This window comes from Lontra canadensis, unplaced genomic scaffold (genome assembly GCF_010015895.1).
Source record: "Lontra canadensis isolate GAN:19392208 unplaced genomic scaffold, GSC_riverotter_1.0 scaffold4, whole genome shotgun sequence".
NCBI classification, from domain to species: Eukaryota; Metazoa; Chordata; class Mammalia; order Carnivora; family Mustelidae; genus Lontra; species Lontra canadensis.
The window spans coordinates 7,117,784-7,136,391 of record NW_022630998.1 but is presented as its reverse complement, the minus strand read 5'-3'; positions in this window follow the sequence as shown (position 1 = coordinate 7,136,391).

Sequence of the window (18,608 nt, the reverse complement as noted above, 5' to 3'; positions counted from 1 at the left end):
CTCTGGAAAGTGACTTCCCATCATCTCTGCTGCATCTGATTCTCTAGAAGCAAGTCACTAAATCTGACCCGTCCTCAAGGAGAGGGAATTACTGAAGGGCGTGAATACTAGGGGAATGAGTCACTGGGGTTTCTTTTAAAGTTGTCTGTCTACCACAAGGGCCCTCCATGTAGACCCTCCAGGCAACTGCTGCGTACCTCTCGGACCAGAAGCTTAGTCACTTTTGAGGCAGATTTCTCCATTCGACTTTTAAAATTCCTGAGATGGAACCATCAAACCTGTTTTCTTATAGAGGGTGTGCTTTGTTTGCAATTGCTCAGCTTTCCTTTCCTTCTCTGTGAGGGCCCTTCACTTTTCCTTTGGAGGCTTCCTCTTCTCCTCTCTTTGGTCTGGTCTTAGGGTGGGCAGAGGACCCAATCATGGACAATCAGAATTTTGTGCCTTCTTCATCACAGAAAGATACATTCCTCACGTGGATACAGTTTACATACCCAGAGGCCTCTTTTCACCATTTCTATGACCCTCATCCCTTCTCCACCCCAGCACCTTCTGCGTGTTCTCAGGCGCCAACCATGGTCCCTCTCTACAGACCAGTCTTGGGCTACACCAGCCACTTTGCCCCAGCCAGACGATGGGAGGTGCCAAGTAATTTATATTACTCACCTTCCTCTTTTTGTTTTCATTTGTCATGATTTTTCACCAGTTTTCTAAAAAAAAAAAAAAAAAAAATACTGAGCGGCGAGTCCTACATCATACACGTCACCCCTGTATATGCACAATTCAGTGGTTTTTACGTTTTACAGATGCATGCAACGATCACCACCATTTTAGCACATTTTCATCACCTCAAAGATAAAAAACACACTCTTTAGCTACTAATCTTCTTTCCACCTTCCACCCCTCCACAACTGCTAATCTATTTTCTGTCTTTCTGGATTTGCCTATTCTGGACTTTTCTTGTTAACTGGATCAAATGTGGTACGCTGTAACTGGCTTCTTTCACGGAGTATAATGTTTTCGAGGCTCACCCACGTTGTGGCAGGTAGCATGTTGTGTGCTCTATTTCTTCCAGTGCTTCATTCCTTCTTGTGGTCAAATAAAAGTCCATTGTTCGGATAGACCACATTTTGTCCATCAGCCAGTGGGCATTTGGATCACTTCTACTTTTTGGCTACTGTGAATAATGCTGCTATAAACTTCCATGTATGTGTTTTTCTACAGACAAATGTTTTCATTTGTATACATATTGAGGAGTAGAATTGGCTGGGTCTTAGGATAACTCTGTTTTAATTGTTTAAGGAACTGCCAGACCTTTTTTTTTCCTTTTTTTTTTTTAAGATTTTATTTATTTATTTGACAGAGATCATAAGTAGGCAGAGAGACAGGCAGAGAGAGAGAGGCGGAAGCAGGCTCCCTGCTGAGTAGAGAGCCCAATGTGGGGCTCCATCCCAGGACCCTGGGATCATGAGAGCTGAAAGCAGAGGCTTTAACCCATTAAGCCACCCAGGCACCCCACTGCCAGACCATTTTTTAAAGTGACCACACACCATTTTACATTTTCCTATCCTTAGTGTATTCTGAGGGTTCTGCTTTTTCCATATCCTCACCAACATTTATTACTGTGTGACTTTTTGGTTCTAGTCGTCCTAGTGGGTGGGCAGTGGTATTTCATTGTGGTTTTAATTTACAATTCCTTGATGACTAATGATGTGGAACATTTTTTTAAAATGCACTTATTGGTCACTTGTAGATCTTTCATGGAGAAATGTCTATTGACGTCCTTCGCCTATTTTTTAAAATGGGTTCACCCACCCTGTTGACATCCTTTGGTGTGAGGACATGAAACTTAGCTGCCACCTCTTAGGCTGAGACAACTCTGAAGCATGACTATCTCTCCATAATTCTAAAGAATCAGGTAGAAACCAACACTCTGCGACTTTTGACTTCTTCCCTTCCCTATCAGACCCTCTGGGAATATGTGGTGTTTTCTTTTCTTTTCTTTTCTTTTCTTTTTTAAATTTTTTTAAAAGATTTTCTTTATTTATTTGACAGAGATCACAAGTAGGCAGAGAGGTAGGCAGAGAGAGAGAAGGAAGCAGGCTCCCCACTGAGCAGAGAGCCCGATGAGGGGCTCGATCCCAGGACCCTGAGATCATGACCTGAGCCGAAGGCAGAGGCTTTAACCCACTGAACCACCCAGGCCCCCCATATGTGGTGTTTCTTGAAAATGACTGCCTTCAGTTCCTTCCCTGCCTGTATACACATCATTTCTACACTGAGACGCAGAGTGTCTGCCTCTACCTCCTTGAATCTGGGCTGACTTGCGACTGCTTTGTCCAGCAGAATACAGCAGAAGTGGTGTTACCCATTCCTGGACCTAGAATTAAAAATGTCAGCAGTTTCTACATTCTCTCTTGAATAACTGCGTAAGAAGTCCAAGTTGTGGTTGGAATCTTATCCACCCTCTGGGTTTTCCAAGTTTTACAGACCATTTCTGTTTTTATTCCACTATAAAACATTTTTTTCTCATTATAAACTACAGTTTCTCACTGGGGCAAGTTGGGAAAAAAAAAAATAAAGAGATATGGGTCGGGGCAGGAAGAGGGATGAACAGGCAGAGCACAGAGGATTTCTAAGGCAGTAAAAACACCCTGTATGATATTATAATGATAGAAACATGCCATTGCCCGCTTTCCCAAACCCATGGACTGTACAACACAGAGAGGGAACCCTAAGGTAAGCTATGGACTTGGGGTGATTAAAATGTCTCGATGTATGGTCATCAGTGTCAACAAAGGCCTCACCCTGGTGGGGGATGTTGATATCAACGGAGGCTACGCTGAGTGGAGGCAGGGTATATATGGGAAATCTCTCTACCTTCCCTTCAATTTTTCTGTGAGGTTAAACTGTTCTGAAAAATAAGTTGGCTTTTTAAGTACACATAAGATAATAAAAATCATTGGACTTATACTCCTTAGTGATAAGCACTGCTAACATTTTGCTATATATCCTTGTAATTCTGCCTCACTAATAAATCCATCACTTGTCTACCAATCAATTTATCTTTATGTATTTTATCAAAAGTATTCAGCTTGATTTAGAGGTGCCTTTCCGAACTCTGCCAACTTTCTGGCCAGGGTCATTATTCTCCTGGTCTTAGAAGCCTAGGACACTCTGACAAAGTGTCTTCAGGAATTATCCATTAAGAAAGAGAGCTTGGAAGAGAGCACTGTGGAAGAGGGAGAGAGAGAAGAGCCACAATTTCCCCTAATTGATTTTAAAATCTCTGATTCTTAGCATACCCATTTTCTCCATCTTTTAGTGCTCAAAACCATTTTGTTTTGTTTTGTTTTAACTTCAGAGGACCCACTTCTATTAAGGGAGTGGAATGGATGAGCTACAGAAAAAGTTCTCCCTGTGAAAGCACTTACTCAGCAGAGGCCCCATTGCCTAAAACACTTAGTCTAGATGAAAGAACAGATAACCAATGCAAATCTGCAAGTTTGAGATGATGGAACTTTAAGATAATGAGTTCTGCTTCAGGTAACACAGAGTGAAGTAGAATCACAGAAGATGATTCTCAAACACTGACTGCAAAGCCCGGGGGCGGGGTGCATGAATGGGAGGGGAGGGTTGGGGGCGGGGATAGAGTAGGTCTGGGCTACAATGGCTGGTGTGGCTGCTGAGCGTCCTGGGGAAGAGAACAGCTAGTCCCTCAGCAGCATGTCCTAAGGGAAGCCCAGGAATCATTTGTGGCTCTAGAGTAACATAAAGTAAAACATTAGATATAGTATCTGCTCTATTAGGATGGTGAGGGAATGAGCACAGACCATGGGAGAAGGATACACTGACAAGTACAAACTATCGTAGCTATGAACAATCAATAGAAAGTTGATTGCAAATACATCCGTACCGGAGTCATGTAAAATTCAAGAAAATCTGCTTTGCCACCATCTTGCGACAGCATAAATAGATAGCAAATGAATAAAAGGTAACGAATCATTTGGGGAATGAAGTGGTTACCTTCTCCACCCTATGAATATTGAAAATGTCATTTGTTACATCAAAGCTTAGAAGAGTGGAGGCCTGTGGCTCTCACTGAAGCATCTGCTTTCCTTCCTTGCTCTTCTGGCATGAGAAGGCTGGTCTCCTTTTCTTTGCTGGAGGAGGCTGGTTTTGAGGCTTGCCATCACCCTCTACACTCCCATGTCTGTTCGATGGCAGTGTCATATTTTATAGGTTCTTGTAACTTATTATGTCCAAGTTTCCTGCCATTAATCACCAAAGTCTACCATCTTCACATTTCTGAAATACAATTTAATGAATTCACATCCACTGAAACAAACCCCTTCCCCTGGCTGCTGCAGTGCTGAAAAAGGAATGCGTATGTCTGGCAAGTTGTCTGATCAAATGCAGTTCCACCACGGAAGAATAACTCTCTTGATTCTAGCATCAACTCTCTCCTTATTTTTTTTATTCCTGGAGTGCATTTTTGCAAATCCGTGATTGTTGCAGCATTAATTAGAAAGACCTTTGACTTTATTAGATAACAACCGTTGACCCTGGTTGGCTTCTCATGCTGAACTGAGTCCAAATGACTGGTTGACAGGCTGGGTATTGTGACAAATTTCTTGACTGTGCCGGTTTACTGCAACTAATGTTAGCATTGGACAAAACAATGTCTGGACCCCATTACATGCGAAGATAACAAATGCATGTTAAGAAATGGCAAAATGGAGATGCACATCACATGTGAATCTCTTTCTATAGAATATATTCCTATCATAAATATTTGAACATACAGTTTTAAATTCAGATAATAAAATACAGGCTACCTGGTTCTTCCCCTCATTGTTATTGTGTATCCATGTACATGTTCATGAGGTGTCTACCACAGTGACTAAGATAGTATTAGCGAGGAATAGTCAAGTTCTGGTAGGACTGTAGTGGTGGAGACACAGAAGAGAGAACTGAAGAACATTTTCCATAAGGAATCCACAGGAAAGTAATTCTATGTAGAGGAAGAAAGATTTGGATAACTGAGCTTTTTCTCTTGAAGATAGCATTAACTGGGTGTTGGGAATGTTGGGTTCAAGGTGCCAACTGACACGAAGGAAATGAAAAATTAACTCTTTACCACAGTAACCCTTCTGGAACTAAGATACCTGTCTGAAGATGTCCCTTCTTCCCCCTAGAAAAGCAGGAGTTAGCCTTTGGCCTGGAGTTGGGTGTGAGATCCCAGAACCAGCTGCTGGCAGTGCCTGGACTTGATGTGTGCATGTCTCAGATTTAATAGGTAAGATCTGGGGGAAGGCATATTGAAAAGCCAGGGGAATGTCTAAACCTATGTTTGAATTCATTCTAATAAACCCCATTATAGAAGAAATATAATTTTGTTTTCGGAAAATCAACTGGATTTGGAACCCTGTGTGTCCATTTCTGTTCAACTGGTGGCACAGTCCTTCACTGTCATTGCGATTCCTTCTCCCCCTTGAGATTGCACCAAACCTTGGGAGATGGGGATCGTACATGTGTAATGTCTGCAAAAGAAAAGATCTCTGACTTATAAGTCCACTGTGTTCACTGCTGGCATCCTTGCTTCCAAATCCTCACTGTCTCCTGACATCTGGTAGTTCCTCTGGTTCTATATCCCATGGGATGTGAATGGCTTTGCCAAAGCCAGGACCCTCTGTACTAACGGTTCTTCCTCTTGGGGTGCCCATGGCACCATCTCTTTCTGAGGTCTTTATGCTGCAAGGTGCCACCCCAGAACAAGACCAGGTAGTTCTGCTGTTCTCTGGGTGCACACCGCTCTCTTGCCCCAGCCCAGGGGAATCACATCCTGCACTTGCTACTTTTCCCAAGCCCTCTGCTTCTGCAAGCAGACCTCCTCCTCCTCAGTGGGTTTAGGGTTAAGGAAACACAAACTGGAAAATACAACAGGTTTCTTGTTTTACTTTGCCATGGACCTGCCTTAAGGCAATGAATCAAAGAGCTGGCTACCCGCTTTGATGAAGGAAGAAAGGGGGAAAGCACAGGGAGGAAATCAACTTAAATTAATACTTCAAAATATGATGCAGCTGCTTAAGGCGTGAACCCGAAGAGGCTGGGCAGAGAGGGAAATTCTAGGCTTGAACACTACCGTGGTGAAAAGTCTGGGGAGCCCACAGATTGCAGGCTTAGAGAAGTAAGTGGGAGGTGGAGCCTGAAATAGTTCCTTCAGCTGGGGTGGAAGTGTCCAGCTCTGGCATCTCTTGGCAGGATGTGTGGGGTTCCATAGAAATGGGGGAGAGGAAGCAGTATGAATGTTTTTGGTTTTGAAAGAACTAAGAGATTTAGAGGTTTACCCTCAAAAGGAAGTTGGGTTTATCCTACTTTCTACAGATGGATTGATCTGCGTTTGCCTTTCTGCTTCCTGGTACGCCATGCCCCTCCCGGGGCCTGGAATGCAATGTGCTCATAACCCAGGGCAAAGCAGGCTTGGAAGGCTGGGGTGAGCAGAAGGGGAATATTCGTTGATCCACTGCTGGGCTGGACTCAGTTATTGATTAATTTATGGAGCAGAGAAGACACCGCAGATGATGCTCTTTCAAAATAAATCAGTATTCCAGACATTGAAAGGGAAACCAGGTTTGAGGAAATCGCAAAGACAGGCTGAGAAAAGATCAAACCACAGAAGGTCAGGTACCACCAAGAGGTTGCTGGCAGAATGATGTAGCCTCTTTATTGATGATTGTAGGCAGCTGGGGAAAGGCACCCAGGGAGGTGATCTATTCACAGCTCCCTCATTCCAATGTGGCCTGCATATTTGAGTCCACTCAGAAAAGATCTAGAGGAGAAAGAGCTGGGAGTGGGGAGAAAGGGGTGGCTCAGCTGGCACTGATGGAAACACGGATGGGTGGTGAAGGGAAGAATGCAACAGAGCTGAGATGTATCCTTCCAACGTGGACGTCACCCTGGGATGGGCTACAAGATGGCAGAAGTGAGAGGGACTGCTCCCCTTTCCCTGCCAGGAGCTGTCAAGTGCTAGAAACATCATGATAGGCTGGGCATGAGTGTCTTCATTTGCTTGTGTGGGCATGGCCGAGGGAGGGCGGGCGGGCGGGTAATGTGGAGTCAAGCATGGAGGGGGATAAGTGGCCATGAAGACCACCAGAGCGGACACAGCAAATCACCTACAGCTGGGGTTTCCTAGCTTGGCTTTTGTCTTCTCACCTGTGTGATGATGATGCCTGGATGGGGTTGCAGTATTAAATGAGATCATGTAGTGATTTAGGCATTATCTTATTCATCTATTTTTTTTTTTTCTTTCTGGGTAGTGGGGATATCAGTGTAAAAATGAAGTCTATATGTCTCCGCAGAGGACACAGACAATAAACAACCCGACACAGAAATGTAAAAGAGAGGGTCAGGTGACCAAAGCAAAATGAAGCAGGCTGAGCAGACATAGTGACGTGGTGTTAGGGAGGGTCTCTTGACCAAGCGGGCATTTGAGGAGACACCAATGAGCAATGGGAACAAGCCATGCCTCTCTCTAGAGGAAGAGCATTCTAGGCTGTGGAAACAGCAGAGGAAACCTGGGGACTGAACAGACTTGGTGCACTTGGGAAATGACTAGACTAGAAGCTGATAAGAAAGATGAGAGCCATAGGAAATGAAGTTAGAGAAATGGCCAGATCATGGAGGGCCTTGTAAGCCATGGGAAAAACTTAGGGCATTATTTTAAGTGTGATGGGAAATCCTGACATATGCAAAGGTTTTAATGAAAACCTATATAAAGCACTTAGTGTGTGTCAGGCTGTGTTATAGAACTTCACTAATTCAACCCTCACATGACCCTATGATGGACGCAGGAGGTTAAGTGACTTGCTGAAGGTCACATGGCTAGCAGGGGCAGAGCCAGGATGTGAACCTCGACAGTGCGCCCTCAGATTAATGCTCGTCACTTCCCATTCTCAGTCGCATCTTCTAGTTACCTGTGACCTGGTGGTTTCTTGAGCATTCCTGGTCTTTGCCCTCCTTGGAGTTTTTGCAGAGGACTCTGTCTCTGCCTGGAATGTTCTCGTGCCTCAGGGCCTTGCTTAACGTTGCTCATTCTCTTCTCAAATGGGATGACCGACCGCACCTCTAATAGTTGGCCTACCCATCCTGTGATTTTCTTCATTGGTTTCTTGTTTTTTTCGTGGCTTGCTACTCTCTGCGATGTTTTCATGTGTTTGTTCCCTCATTATTTTTGTTTTTGTATGTCCCGTCCATTCGACTCTAAGCTCCATGTGAATAGGGGCATCTGGCTTATTCACTCAGTATCCCTGGGGCCGGGACCTAAAACACATTTTTTGAATAAATGAATAAATGGACAAATTAATATTCTGTGAACAGATATTATGTGAAATTATAAATTTTTTTTCTTTTTAAAACAATATATCCATTTGGACATGGCCTGGTTGAAGTGTCATAGTTACATCAAAGTGTTCATGGTTTTTCTTTTCCATAGATGAGAAGGTTTGGAGTTTTGCAGAGTTGCAAGACAAATAGAACTTTGACTTACCTTTCATGATTTCATGACTAATTGCATGTATTATTGGTTATAATTGGTTTCTTTCTAGTGGGAAGTATTCCAAAAGTCAAGAGGCACAAAAATAATGATACTTTTTTTAGCCTAAGTGGAAAATATTTACATACAAATATTTCAAAATATGGAAAATTACACAAATATACACAATTCTTTAATTAATCATTAATTAAGGCATTAATCCAAACAATAATTGCATACCTCTATGAAACAGACAATGTGCTACATTCAGGAGCACAGAGATAAATAGGTCAAAGTTCTTCTTCCCAATGAGTTTATAATTTAATGGGAAAGACAACTAAACATAGTTAGAACCCATTTCAACAAGCTCTATGCTAAAGGAAGCCCAAGATATAAGAGTATGTGAGAAGGAATACCTAATCCTGGGCAGGGGGCTTTTCTCAAGGTAGGCTTCATGGGTTTCCTGCCTGAGATGAAAGCTGAAGGGGTCAGAAATGGCATACCTGGCTGAGGAACAGTGTGTTCAAAGGTACAGGGGTATGAGAGGGCCTGCAACATTCTAGGAGCTGGAGACAGAACAGTTAGAGCCCATCCTACATGGATACCCTTAATGGGCTCCATATTGATAAAAAGCAGAGGCTCTGTCATCTGGTTTTCAGATTTCTCTGCATATTTACCCCACCTTCCCTCCAATAGCTGTTTTCCCCTCTGTTTAGGGTTATTCTACATACTCCCTACTTATTCCAACCTATAAACCTTTTTTATGATATTACCAATCAATAGTGTCTTTCCTAGTCTCTTACGGTATTCAAACTTTTTGCTACCCTTTGTTGCCTGACTCTACTACTGCCTCTTCCAGAAAGCTTTTCTAACTGAACCTGTCCATAGTGATCTCTCCCAGCTTTGAAATGATTTAATCCTTAAAACAATACCCTAAAAATCGATTCCATCCTCTTTTAATTATCTTAAGCATTAAATTTGCATTCCCGACTCATTCGTGAATTTGGCGATGGTAGATTCCCCTTTGTGACTTAAATTTGTTTATCTAGCTCAGTATCGGGCATGATGGACATACTACAGTTTGATAGATATTAACTGATGCTTTTTTTCCCCAAAGGGTTGTGGTTTGGAGTCCCTAGCCTCTTGTACCTGGGTGGTAAAATGGGCAGGGTTTTTTTTTTTTTTTTTCCTATATAATATGTCCTGCGACCCTGGGAAATTAAAAAGAATGAACTAGATCTGTATATACCTATATATATACATCACCAAAACACAATTTTGAATGGAGACAGCAACTTGCAGAATGATACAGTATGATACCATTTAGATAAATTTAAAATTTATATATATACTATAGCATATTTTTAATGGTCACTTATATGTATGTTAGAGTATAAAAAATGGACTAGAAATCTATATGTGCTAATTCATGCTAATGGATTTGGAAAGAATGGTCAAAGACTGCAATGTGATCTATTTTTATTTCACAAAATAAAAAATCCAAAGCACCTAAGACAAAACATTTTCAAGAGTCCATGCTATTTTTCTAATATATTAATAGGCTGTGGTAGTGTTTACAGTATTATTTCTTATATTTTTCTCTATTTAAAGATTTTTCTCAAACACATACGTAGACAGGCACACATAGAAATTGCGTATGTGTTCAAGAGCTACATATTTAGGAGGAACAGAGGAAAAAGGAAGGTAGGGTTATAGCTTGAACAGCTCAATCACTGTGAGGAGAACATTTTTCTCATAAAATATTCAAGGCCCTGCTAGTTCCTTGTTATTGCCCGTTGTAGCTCAGGACACAATTCTAGTAAAAATAAATTCTGTGGCCTTTGCATGGTCTTTGGTTTTACTGTAGGCTCCATGAGATAATGTGGGATCTGCCCTAGAGGACTTCAGCTAACTCTATCTGGTGAACTGGAGCGTTCTCTCTGCCTTTTCTGAGCTATATGATTTCAGGTGAGGTTAATGGACATTAGTTTTACCAGTAGGTGGACTATATGGGGCCTGAATTTTAATGCCTGAGCCCCTGACATTCTAAGGTGAACACAGACTCAGGAGAGTTACAAATAGGTAGAAAGCATCAAGGGGCTGATCATTAACATTCCTGTGAAAGCTAAGAGCGGGGGGTAGGTCGAGGGGTTTGGCAGTGATCTAGAGCCCAGAGGACCTGAGGACATCACCAACTTACAAGGTCTGAATTGCTCTCACTTAAACTCACATCAGTGGAAACGATGGAAAGACTTTAAATGAACAAATTGAGCTGATTCAACAAGATTATGTGACCTTACAACCAAGTTCAGCCTGAAGAGACAATCAAGAGACAAGTGAATCCAGAAAAGGAGAGCCCGGTTGTTTTAGTACCAACTCAGAGAGAGGGAAGTTACTTTGAAATCCACGTCTGCCCAGCTTCCAAAGAATAGGTCTTGAAGTAATCATTTAAAAATGTTTAAAAAGGGATGCCTGAGTGGCTCAGTGGGTTGGGCCTCTGCCTTTGGCTCAGGTCATGGTCCCGGGGTCCTGGGATGGAGTCCCGCATCGGGCTCTCTGCTTGGAGGGGGGCCCCCCCCCCCCCCCCCCCCACCGCCTGCCTCTCTGCCTACTTGTGTTCTCTGTCAAATAAATAAAAGCTTTTAAAAAAAATAAAAATGTTTAAAAATTACACACCTGTACGTGTGTTTGTATGTGTGTATGCATGCACACATATCCCTGAACATATGCAAATGAGACATATACACGTCAGATGATTTATAAATATGTATTTCATATATATAAGCTAATAGATTAGAGGCATATAGATCCCAGTATATCGGTTCCTACAATCAAGAGATGAAGCAAAGCAGCAAGCAGCCCATGGTAGGCGCTAAATTGCAGGTTGCTATCATTATTAACCATAGTGATAAAATTTGTTGGCCATTAAACTTAGGGAAAAGAGTGCACAGAGGTCTAGGTAGAGGCAGAATGCGTCTCTTCGCCCCTAGTGCAAATACACGGCTCACATGCCAGCAGCACAGAGGGTCCCTGTGGAGACCACCTTTCCTTCGCTGCGCACAGGGGTGGTGGGGCTCCGTGGTGATGGCTGCATTCTCCAGCACCGACACTAACAAGGGAGCGGGACCATCACCATTCTAGACCTTCAGAAATGGAGGCTCAGTGAAGTTATGTCACTTTCCCAAGGCTGCAAAACAATGAAGTGGCGGGTCTGGGATTTGATCAAAGGTCATTCCCCTGCATCCATATTTTGTAATGTGGTTGATCCAAAGGCCCCTGGATGGTACTACAGCAGACCCTGAAGAGCATCTGGAGCGATCCTGCTCTGGCTCTGGGGTGTGGGCCATCTTTGGACATTTCTCCACCTTGGTCCCTTCTCTTGTGTGTCCTGAAGGGACCCAGGCCCTGGGGTGCTAGCATTTTTTTAGGTGGAGAGTTTTCTCTTTGAATGAGTGGTTTCTGTTTGAACAAAGATTTTCATTCCCGAGGGGAGCCTGTGCATACATTGATTATCACGGATAGACTTGCAGAAGAAAGAGAGCAGAGATGATCAGCTTTCATAGCTAACATTTATTTAGTAGCTACTGTGTGCCAGGCTCTGTTTTCAGCGTTTTCCATGTGAGTCACTTAATTCCTTAATCCTTAGGATAACGCAATTAAGTAGATACTATTGTTATCTGATTTTACAGTTGAGGAAGCAGACACCAAAGTCACAGTCTTTCAGTGGCCGAGCTAGGATGTCAGCCCAGGCAGTCCAGCGCCAAGCTTCTTGCACAGTGGAGGCAATAATTGCTATTTATGGCCCTGAAGGCTTTATATCATGGTAATAGAGTTGTGTACAAAGCAAAACAGCAGTTAGCAGAAAGAGTTCCCTCTACCTCAGCAACCCAAAGGCTCTGCTACCCAGAGTTAAAGATATGCTTCTCCTACGATTGTGTCACTGGCATCTAATTTTAGAGCAGTTAGGTAGCAGCAGGGATTCTAACCCATATTTACTGAAATCAAATTAAATGTCTGCTCATTTTGTTATCTTGGAAATGTACCTTGCTTTAATGATATGCTAAGTGGATACAATGTCATGGCAAAATCACAGAGTATACCATCTTTGTTGGCTATATATAGGCAGGCTTTTGTGATGTTATTTTTATGGGAACTCATGTTTTTGGTTGTCTGCTTTATGCATACTCCAACTTCTTTTATGCTCTACATTTTGCTTGTTCCCCTTTCACAAATTCGCCTTGCTTGTAACAGGGAGTGTATTTTGGGTTCAGATGGATAAGGTAGCCCGAGACATTCCAGGCCCCAGGAGTTCTCAAATATTCTAATGGTTTCTAGTTAGAGAGAAAGAAACAAGTAACAAGGTAATAAGAAGCACTCAGGAGAACACACAGCCGCTAAATTTCATTCTGCTTGTTTTCATTTATAGCATATACCTCAAGATCTGCAGTGTTTACCTCCCTTCTGTGCTACAGAGAATGGTTGGGTCCTGGATTTCCTCCTTGATTGCAGAAGCCATTGGCCTAACCCTTTCTGCCAAATGTACAGGAAATTCATGGTCCAGACGGCAGAATACTGTTATATAATTGTCCAGTAACATGTTCAGGGAACCACATGAGTTTTGAGAGGACCATCTTTTGTTAGGCAAATCTAGATCATGGAGCTTTATTCATTTTGATTCCATAGTCTTTCACTTAAGATCACTGGGCCTGGCTTAGCCCACTGAGACAAGGCTTTGCCAAATGTATAGATGAGTCCAGGCCTGGGCAAAATGGTGATGTTGGTGAACTTTTCAGTGTTGAACTTCTCCAACATACGTGTCCTTTTCTTGTCATGATGAGGCCACCTCTGGTGAATCATACCTATGACTTCACCTTCCTGCTCCTATCACATTTGGGGCTTGTGAAAAGATTTGAGAAAATCATTTGCAATAATAGGTGATTGAAGAGATTCGTTTGTTTGTGTACTTATAGTATATTCTGGGACATTTGCATTTTAATAGAACTTCAGTCTTCCTCCAGAGGAATTAATGCATTTTAGAAGTAAGGAGCTGGTCAAGTAAGCATATTTCTGAAATTGGACATTTCTTTCTGGTACCCATGAACTCATAAATGGCCACTTTTACTGTATACTTGGGAGACTGACCGTGCATATTAAATGTTCACTTGAAGAAAAAAATAAAATGTATACCAAGGTTCTTTGTCAACTGCCAAAGGCAAATGATGAGATTATTGTAGCTTGTTGTTAACTACGGTGCATCAACAGAGTCCGATAATACATGTGCTTATAAAAATTAGCAGAAGTTATTTTACATATAAAGTTAACATTAAAATACAAGTTTCTATGACTTGAATTTTGCACTATTCTAGAGTGCAGTAATAAAGCCAAAAGGAACTTTAAAGGTCAATGTTTTCAAAGTGCAGTCTGTGTACCAGCAACATCGCCATCAACTGGAAACTTGTTAGAAATATGCATTCTTGGGCTGCTCCTGAGAACTATCACATCAGAACCTCTGGGGATGAGCCCCGTGGTCTGTATTTTCACAAGCTCTCTGGATATTTCATGGGGCACATTATGCCCAGAGACTGAGATCTGTCTTTGCCAGTAATTCAGCTCGCACAGGTTTACTGCGGGAATTATAATTTTTCACAGTAACATTTCACGAGCCAGAAGCCAGAAGCACATAGGGTAATGTCTCCTGATGAGCTAATAAAGAAATAACACTCCAGACCAATGAGAGAGTAACTGCATTATTGTTCTAGGCAAAGAGGAGATGAAAGAATGTCCAAACTTAGTTGAGGTGTCTCTTTCTCCATGGTCGTTCTTGGGAGAATCAGTCCTTCCAACTCAAAAGCTGGATGTCAGCTTTTGGCTGTCCCTTGCTGTGGGGGCACTTCTCTAGTGGGTGATGGCACTGGGGTTGGAAGGCAGGGTGGGCTACTCCAAAGGTTACTATTACTCCAGTGACCCCCAACATGGCTTGTACCATTGCCTACAAGGAGTAGCCCTGCTAAGCAGAAAGAGATGTCCCTTCCCACCTGAGTCTGCTGCCTGCTCTAACAACCCTGGAGATCTAGAGAACCCTGGCTACAGCAGGAACAAGTATCTCAAGATCTTTGGGAGAGTTATTTAGATCAGCAAAGAGTGGCCTTGCCCAGGCAACATTCTTGGTAAGTCCTCATCGATTCTGGGTACTTAAAATTTGAACCTGCCTTATGTCATAGTAGCTCCTCCGTACAGTCGTATGAATAAGCATTCAGTAGGACAACATTTCTGCCCATATCATCTTGGCACGGCCTCCTCAATTTTCCCTTAGATCAAAACAACGTCACCGAAGCCTTGAACGAGGAGATCAAAACAATGTCACTTAAGTCACAAACAAGTGGATTTGAGAAATCACAACAAACCAATACACGACCCTGGGTAATTCTGATGCACCCAAAACTGTGAGAAGCAGGGTTGTAGATGCTTATGTTTGAACGCATCCTAACTCACAGATGAGTAAATTGAGGCTCAGAAGGATGATGAAGACACTGAGCAGAGCTGCTGATTTTTACCATCCTGGGGGAAGTCCGTCTGGCTCATCAGCCTGGTTGAGTCAGGTTTGTGCGGCGTCTTTGATTGACTGGATGGTCAAATCATTTTCCTGATTGTGCGGCTTTACCCTTTAAGGCTGGGGCGGGCTGGGCGGTGGGGAGGTGTGAGACTTGAACAACTTCAATCTCTTGGAGCCTCTTAGGGATCAGGCTGCTCCATATTCACTCTCTTTAAAAAGATCAGCATTCATTTTCCTTTAAAGTTGGGGTTAGTCTGCCTGAGTTGCATACAAATAAGATGAATGAATTCATTACCAAAAGCTAGATTAAGTTTTGCAGCTGTTCCACCCGGGGATCTAGTAGAGCGAGGGACCAGCACAACGGAAAATCCTTTACTGATCAAGGCGGTCTGAAAATGCAATCTTACGTGGTAAGTAGCATTCAGAAATACTGAAATGAAGTGAAAAATTAAAATGACTTTTGCCTAAACATGTGGGGAATGGGGAAATCCTGGGGTGCCACCACACTACACATCAGAACTGTGGAATGCAGATGGTGCCTTTTCAGCTGACTCACCTCAAGGGGAAGGGAACTCAGGGATATGGGAAAAGAGGATTCACATGTAAGATTTCAAAGGGGCTGTGTACATTTCAGGACAGATACCGATGTGTGCCGCTTTAGCAGACTTGATTATCTCTAAATCACAACCTCCAACCTAGGCGGTATCCCGGAACTGCTTTCTTTCTTACCTGGTATCCTCAGAAGAGGAATGTCAACACTGCATTCACCCAGCCCTTCCTTCATGAATGCAGCCATTCATCCTGCCAATATTTTAAAACTACTATGTGCCAGGGACTATTCTGGGGTTGTTTTTTTCTTTTCCTTTCTTGCCTTTTATTCTCAATTGAATGAGTAATTTTTATCTTCTATTTTTCCCTCTACTAATTTGGAAGTTACATGTGCTGTTGCTTTCTTTTAGTGGTTTTCCTAGAATTGTACCAGATATACTTAAACCACTGAAGTTTAAAATTAGTCAGAATATTGAACCTCCTTCCAGTAATACCAGTTCTCTTCAAAGTTGAATTCCGTTTGCCCCTCTCTTGACGTTGGTCATTGTGTTGTATTTTTAAATTACTTTTAAAAAGTTAACATTATTATCACTGCTTGATACAATCGATGTTGATTAATTTTGGTTCCCTTTATTCCATCCTGCATCTCAAAGCTTACATCTAGAATCACTTTCCTTCTGCTTGAATACTTTCGAGGTGATCCTTTAATGGGTGTGTGCTAACGATGAACTCTCTTAGGTCTGTAAATGTTTTCATTTTTACTCTTTTTTTTTTTTAAGGTTTTATTTATTAGAGAGAGACTACAAGCAGGGGTTGCTGCAGAGGGAGAGGAAGAATCAGGATCCCTGCTGAGCAAGGAGGTCGATGTGGGAATTGATCCCAGGACCCTGGGATCATGACTTCAACTGAAGGTAGATTCTTAACTGACTGAGTCACCCAGTTGCCCCAATTTTTACTCTTTTCTTGAAAGATGTTTCACAGGATATATACTTTCAGATCGGCAGGCATTTTCTTTGAGGACTTTGAAGGTGTCATTCCACCCCTATCAGGATTCTACTGATGTATTGAGAAGTTAACTGTCTAATTTCTTTCTTTGTTTATGATCTGGGTTTTTTTTTTTTTTCCTCCTGACATCTTTATCCCCTTGTTGATTTTCAACAATTTTACTATAATGCATTTAAGCTTGAAGTTTCTTTTAATGTATTCTATTTGGATGCACTAGGTTTCTTGAATCTCTGGATTGTTGGCTCAGATTAGTCCTTGAAAGTTTTCAAATAGCATCTTCTCAAATATTGCTCTGACCTCTTCTGCCTCTTCTCTCATATTAGTTCTCCAGTATTTTTACCTTGTCATGACATTTTCCACCATCCCTTACCCTGTCTTCTGTGTGTTCTGGCTTTTTTTTTTTTTTTTCCTCTTCACAGGGCACTCAGGATCATTTGCCTGATTTTATTTCCCTAGAATACAGAAGGCATTCAGTAAATTTTTGTTGAATGAGATGAAATACTAAACTTGAAAAAAAATGTTTTTACTACATGACAATAGTTTTCTGTAAGACATACTTCTTGGAAAAACCTGATCTGATATAATTAGTTGCAAAAACTAAAGTCTATAATGTCAATGATTTGGCTAAGGGTAAAGAGCCAGGTGGGGGCATATCTGCTCTTAGAACTTAGATCTGACTCTAAGGCCACTGCTCCTTACAGTTCACCACACCATTATTTCATAATCTGAAATATTATGATAAAGGTAATGGCAATACGGTAAGAGGGCTCCACTATTTTCCCTCATGAGATGTTATAGTAGTGTCTTAAAAATAACCCATTTCTGGGGCACCTAGTGGCTTAGTTGGTTAAGTGACTGCCTTCGGCTCAGGTCATGATCCTGGAGTCCTAGGATGGAGTCCCGCATCAGGCTCCCTTGCTCAGCAGGGAGTCTGTTTCTCCCTCAGACCCTCTCCCCTCTCATGCTCTTTCTCTCTTAAGTAAATAAATAAAATCTTTAAAAACAAAAAAGTATCCCATTTCCTCTAGTAATGCTAATGAGAGATAAGGTAATCAGAAGTGAGGTAGGAAAGGACAGCAGGTGGTTTGAGAGTTAAGCAAGGAAGGTCTGGACAGCTTTCAGTAAGATGACTCACTAGGGGCGAGCCCTCAGGTAAGCAAGCGTCTTCGTGTTCAGTGGCTGGCAAGAGCCACCCATAAGTGTAACAAGTAAAAGCAGTAGATTTACAATGAAATCTTGTCTAGAGTAAAGTTGATGGAGAATGTTTCAAGAAGGATAAGCACTTACACTAATGCCTAAATAATTAGCTCTAGGATAGGGACCCCTTCTCACAATTCTAAGAGCAGTTGTCTGCTGAAATTAGATTCTTTCTCTTGAGTGAGAACACAACTGAAATTCGCTAAAATCTATGAATGTGGTGTGAGGAGAGTCTTAAGTGATAGGGGAAAGTGGAAAAGCAGAGAAAATACAAGATAAACGCAAACACCTGCAACAAAAATATATTTGGTGTGGGAGCAGGGAGTTGGAGGGAAAATGAATTCTTCTCAGTTGTTAATAAAAGACTACAAAATAGTAGCATTTATATATGGATAAATCAGTGTAATAGCCTAAAAGCTTTTTATGAAACTTTGGACTAAAGCAAGCATCCCAGAGAACTGAGAGATGCCATATTTTTACCCTTTTGCTTTTGGCTATTTTAGCACATTTTTGAAAATAATAGTCATATACTTGTTCAGTTCTCCCCACTTCTGTTAGTTCCCAATACAAAATCACAGAATGTTAAAACAAAACACAATGTAATAACTCCATGTACTCACTCTCTTGCCATCTCCCCGTCCTTGGCTTTGAAGCAGTAATCATTCCCATATACCTGTCTGTCCAGTTCCTCCCAATTGCCCTGTATAGTACATTGCTTCACAGACACAATCCAGAACTGCATGATGATAAAAGGGGGGGGGGCTACTTTCA